Genomic DNA, 6,000 nt, shown 5'->3' with positions numbered 1-6,000 from the left:
TGGAGTCCATTAAATGGCATGTGTGATCTGCTGTCGTCAGGGCGGGGAGCGGGAAGCTATTTTGCTATATTGTTCTATATTAATTTATTTGATTCTTTTTGTTAGTTTTTATTGATTTAAATGTGGTTCTATATTCTGTACGCTGCCTTGAGTCACCATGGGCGAATAGGCAGCAATATTAATTAATTAATTAATTAATTAATTAATTAATTAATTACTTTTTATAGGATCTCATAAAGGTAGCCTTTCAACTGATTCTACCTATGGAATTGTGGCAAGATTGTAAAGATAGGGTGAGGAAACGATCTAGAGATATAGCGTCTTTCAATCATCATTACTTGGTATATTTCTCTAAACCTAATCTTCTTAATATAGCATTGGCTGCCCATCAGTTTCCGGTCACAATTCAAAGTGTTGGTTATGATCTTTAAATTATAAAATTAGAGAAATAAAATAGGCAGTCCAAAATTTATTCTGAGTGATTTAGTTCAGTAAAATTTCATTCAAATGGAGTAATCTCAATTCAATTCATATAGTCATATATTCAACTCATTAAAAATATTTCTACTTCATCCAATCGAGTAAATATCAAAGCAGTCTTTAGGAAAAAAATATAATCATAAAAAATGAATAATGAAAAAGAAAAAATAGAAACACCACACTATACTCTTAAAATTTAAAAAAGAAATTATACTGTTAGGTTTGACAAAGACAAGTAGTTCCGGCTGTTCTTCTTTCCGCGTATGGATATCATTTACAGTTTTTTCCTTTGTTTTTGTTCGCCTTCAATTAGAGTCTTCTTTTCACAAACTTGCTCGAATATCAAAAGATTTCTGTGTGGTGCTGTCAATCAACTTTATCTGCCGATCTGCTCCCCTGTAGACTTCTTTATTCTGTTTTTTGAACTTCCGCTATTGGAGATCGCTGTGGCTGTGGCCAGGCAGCCGTCTGGTTGCAGCTCTCCATTCTTGCAGCTGCAGGGCTGTCCCTAACCCCCGGGGTCGCGGAGATCCATCCCAGGGGGTCCAGGAAACCCCCTGTCCTCGTCCGACCCCTCCGGGTGTCGGCACAACGCAAACAGGCGTCCTGCAAGCTGGAAAGGCAGGCTGCGGAGCGGGAGCTCGGCTTCCGCACCTCCGGCGCGATTGGGCTCCACCCGGAAGTCTCCTAATGTCCCTCTCCTACTGTCCTATTGTCCTCTTTTATCGTTACTTTTTATTTATGTTTATACAAACTACTACATCCTATACATGTTTGACAAACAAACAAATGTCTGAGGTTTTTTTCCCATTCCTCTTTTGTAATATAATTATTTCTTCCTGCATGTCCTGTATATTGTTTGCATTTTACAATGATCTGGTATTTTCTTTTACAATGTGCATGGCTTTTCTAATTACTATGGCTTGGTTCTTTTCTTAAGGATATCTGTTTTTATGTTTCTTATTCTAATTTCTTTGACAGTTTCTAGGTTCCCTATTCCTGATTTCTTTGGCAGTCTCTAGTTTTCCTATGGCTTTGGTTTGGCTTTGTCTGCTGACATAGTTTTTAGATATTTCTGGTCTTGCTTTTCTGGTGACTTACACTATCTCCGTGTAGTTCTCTTTCCACACAACAAAGTACAGTGATACTGTATCTTGTCTTACAAACTTAATTGGTTCCAGGACGAGGTTCTTAAGGTGAAAAGTTTGTAAGACGAAACAATGTTTCCCATAGGAATCAATGGAAAAGCGATTAATGCGTGCAAGCCCAAAATTCACCCCTTTTGCCAGCCGAAACACCAGTTTTTGTGCTGCTGGGATTCGCCTGAGGTTCCCCTCCATGGGAAACCCCACCTCCGGACTTCTGTGTTTTTGCGATGTTGCAGGGGAATCAAAGCAGGGGAATCCCAGCATAGCAAAAACAAGTGCTTCATTGGCAATGGAAGTCCGGAGGTGGGGTTTCCCATGGATGGGAGCCTCAGGAGAATCCCAGCAGTGCAAAAATGGGTGCTTCGCTGGCAGTGGAAGTCTGGACGTGGGGCATCCCAGCGGCGGCGGTGGGTTTGTAAGGTGAAAATAGTTTGTAAGAAGAGGCAAAAAAATCTTAAACCCCGGGTTTGTATCTCGAATAGTTTGTATGACGAGGCATTTGTAAGATGAGGTATCACTGTATATAGTTCTATGAATAGATTTCACTGGCGTTTTAAAGGAATCCATATTCAGTACATAGTTCAAGGAATTAGTGATACTGTACTTTCAATAAGCAAATCTGTTGATAAAAAAAATGAAAACATCAAATTACTCCAAACAAGATAAACTGACCATCTAACCACAATAAATATTTTATAAATGTAAGCTCAGAATGAATGTTTTTTTGAAGGCTAGATCACTAGTGTAAGTTAATTTAAATTATGGGATAAAGAACTAAGTCAATTAGCATGATTGTGTTCTGTATACCTTACCAAAAAAATAGTAGGTTATGTTCTATACTTTCTTTGATCAAAGTTCTTTTCGGCAAAAATAACAAATTAACCACATCATATAGTACATTATGTGGTATGCAGACATGAACAATTTGAAAGAGAAATTATCTTTCCCATAGTTTTTGTGGTTACTGAATAGAAAGTACTAATTTTGTCTTTAGTTTTCACCTCATCTCATTTATATGTGTAACAGCAAGCAATGTGTTCTAGCATTGCATGATCCCTGGTAACAGCAGTTGTGTTTGCTGGTAAAGCTGAATTTATTATTACACTGTGATTAGCAAATACACAAGTACATATGAAAAAGTCTGCAAGCACATCTGAATCAAGAGCGTTTAATTTTCATTGTAAATCATGATGTTCAAGTGGAAAAATCTTTGGTACCTAAAAAAATAAATCCCAGTTCAATGAAGTTTCCCTTATTTCTCAATAAACATGGTTAAGTCAGAAATATTTCAGTTCAGTAGTTGTGGTAATTAAAACAACAACAGCACTAGAATTTTAATAACTCCAAATGATTTGAAGAAAAGATGGAACGATATAATAGGAAGTTTGCAAATAACGTAAAAACAATTCCATTTTTTTGTTATCTCAAATGGAAATATAGCAGGCAATTTAATCTTCACACTACACAATAACTCCATTGCTTCAATGACTTGGGAAATTGGGAAATGATTTAAACAGGACAACCTTATGCTTTCTGCTGGACTAATAGGATTTAACGCTAATGCAGCATTTAGACCTGTAGTATTCACAATGATATTCTCACATAGCAAATACTAATAATTAAGGTTGCTGCTTTCATATTAGGAAATACACCTGTCTTGTGTAACATAGCAATTTTATCTTTAAGGTTTGCTGGTTGAGGAGTCACTGTGCATGATGAAAACTTGTTATGCCAGTGGAATCTAAAATGTGTTACCTGCAAAGAAGGAACTTTAGTCAATTGGTGTAACCCTTTGTTGGGTTTTTGTTTTCACAGGAAAATATTTACTAGTTGAAATGGTGGGGTAGCCAACAGGATAAAATTGCAGGTGAAGGAAAATGAAGGAAAATTAGAGAAGAGAACTCTTGCACCCAGCTAACTTTAGTTGACATTGAAACACTAAGTTGCTTTGAACATAGTATATATGAATCAGAAAATCTCATCACTATAAACCAGAAATTAAAATAAAAAATCCTGCAAGAAGTATGGTAGTGGCCATATTGTTATTAAGAAAATCCATGTCCATTAAATCATTACATAAACCCAATTTGAGAAGATCTTTATCTTTGTACCTCTACAATCTCAGCAACTGGCCAATCATATCAAGGCTTGAAAGCCAAGCAAAGTCTACAGTACAGTACTTGGAAAACTACCAGTGAATCCCAGGGCTAGAAGACACAATGAAGTAAAAAAAAACCTTGGCTGGAAAAGAAACAGTGATACACAATTTCCTGTTGCTAAGGGAACTGTTGGCTGCATCCATGAAGTCAACATGAGCAGAGCAATCTCTACAGTAGCTGACAAAGCCTTTTACCTTTATTTTATACTTCTTCAGGAATTTCTGGGTCTCAGCACATCTTTAAAACAATGTAAAACCTCAAACCATAGATTTATTTCAAATAAATTCCCATGGGATAAAAAAGTAAATAATAATAATAATAATAATAATAATAATAATAATAATAATAATAATAATAATTTATTAGATTTGTATGCCGCCCTTCTCCGTAGACTCGGGGCGGCTCACAACAATAAGAAATACAATGTAAGAACAAATTTAATAATTTAAAAAACACTAAAAACCCCATTATTAAAAGCAAGCATACACACAAACAAACCATGTATAAACTGTATAGGCCTGGGGGAGATGTCTCAGTTCCCCCATGCCTGACGGCAGAGATAGGACTTAAGAACTTTACGAAAGGCAAGGAGGGTGGGGGCAGTTCTGATCTCCGGGGGGGAGCTGGTTCCAGAGGGTGGGGGCCGCCTCAGAGAAGGCTCTTCCCCTGGGCCCCGCCAAATGACATTGTTTTGTTGACGGGACCCGGAGAAGGCCCACTCTGTGGGACCTAACCAGTCACTGGGATTCGTGCGGCAGAAGGCGGTCTCGTAGTTACCCTGATCCGGTGGCATGAAGGGCTTTATAGGTGATGACCAACACTTTAAATTGTGACCTGAAATTGATCGGCAACCAATGCAGACTTCGGAGTGTTGGTGTTACATGAGCATTTTTGGGAAAGCCCATGATTGCTCTCGCAGCTGCATTCTGCACGATCTGAAGTTTCTGAACACTTTTCAAAGGTAGCCCCATGTAGAGAGCCCCATGTAGAGATTACACCAGTGTTTACCATACAGCCTATATTACTGAGGTATAGTATACGTCTGTGATGGTGAACTTATGGCACACAGCGCTCTCTCTGTGGGCATGTGCGCTGTTGCCAGTTGCTTTTCTGGTTTCCAGCACATGCAGGCGCACCAGCCTGCTGATCTACTCACCTAGCAGAGTGGGGGAAACCCAAAGACCAGTTGTCCAGTGCTCTGACACATGAAGATCAGCTGCCCAGTGCACATATGTGCACAGGAAAGCTGAAGACCAGGTGGCTGGCACACTCATGCACACTTGTGCAATAGCCAACTGGTAGCCCTACATGGCATCAGGCCAGAATACCTTCGGGACCGTCTTCTGCCACTTGAATCCCAGCATCCAATAAGGTCCCACAGAGTCAGCCTTCTCCAGGTCCCATCGACGAAACAATGTCGTCTGGCGGGACGCAGGGGAAGATTCTTCTCTGTGGTGGCCCCGGCCCTCTGGAATCAACACCCCCCAGAGATTAGAACCGCCCTCACCCTCCTTGCCTTTCGTAAGCTACTCAAAACCCACCTATGTCGCCAGGCAAGGGGTAACTGAGTAGCCCCTAGGCTATGCTAAGGCTATGGTAGAATTGTGTATGGTCTGTCTGAGTTGTATGGTTTTAATAATGGGTTTTTAATGTGTTATTTAATATATTGGATTTGTGACATTGTATTTTGTTGTGAACCTCTCCGAGTCCTCGGAGAGGGGCGGCATACAAATCTAATTAATAATAATAATAATAATAATAATAATAATAATAATAATAACAACAACAACAACAAAACAACAACAACAACAACAACAATAATAATAATAATAATTCGGGTCTCCCCCTCGGTGCTTGCATTACAGTTTGAGCACTCCATGCTGAAAAGGTTCACCATCACTGGTATAAAGAGCCGGGGTGGCGCGGGAGGTAGAGTGCTGTACTGCAGGCCACTGAAGCTGACTGTAGACCTGGAGGTCAGCGGTTCAAATCTCATCACCGGCTCAAGGTTGACCCAGCCTTCCATCCTTCCGAGGTGGGTAAAATGAGGACCTGGATTGTGGGGGCAATAGGCTGGCTCTGTTAAAAAGTGCTATTGCTAACATGTTGTAAGCTGCCCTGAGTCTAAGGAGAAGGGCGGCATAAAAATAGAATAAATAAATAAATAAACAAACCAATAAATAAATAAGTCAACATCCAAGTCCAATATAACT

The sequence above is a fragment of the Erythrolamprus reginae genome, chromosome Z (assembly GCF_031021105.1).
Source record: "Erythrolamprus reginae isolate rEryReg1 chromosome Z, rEryReg1.hap1, whole genome shotgun sequence".
NCBI lineage: Eukaryota > Metazoa > Chordata > Lepidosauria > Squamata > Dipsadidae > Erythrolamprus > Erythrolamprus reginae.
Note: the sequence above shows the minus strand (reverse complement) of the source record.